This window comes from Sceloporus occidentalis, unplaced genomic scaffold (assembly GCF_023333645.1).
Source record: "Sceloporus occidentalis isolate IW3139 unplaced genomic scaffold, rSceOcc1.0.p SCAF_2, whole genome shotgun sequence".
In the NCBI taxonomy this organism is placed as follows: Eukaryota; Metazoa; Chordata; class Lepidosauria; order Squamata; family Phrynosomatidae; genus Sceloporus; species Sceloporus occidentalis.
Window position 1 is genome coordinate 59,012,557 of NW_028316982.1, and position 369 is coordinate 59,012,925.

Sequence of the window (369 nt, forward strand, 5' to 3'; positions counted from 1 at the left end):
TCTGATTTTCTTTTGTAATAATGTTTCTTGCCTTTTGTTGGGAGCTCTTTACCACTGTCTTTTAGGATGGAATACAAACAACAGTGGTGGTAACAGTGGTTTGGTAGTTGGGATTTCAGTTTCAGGGTACTCTATCCCAGATATCATTGCTGAGCAATATCCATTCATTTCAATGTGGCCTGTCTGAGAACCTGGCATAAAACTCAATTGAAATAAATGACATTTGTGTCCAGCAGTAGCTGGCGGACTTTTCCAAGGAGAAGAAAATTATCTAGTGCTGACAAGCTTCTTGGTATTATGTAAAGCTATTCAATTACTGCCATAAAAATAGACATCTGAATGTTTCCTTTGAAGAAGCTGAAACACATT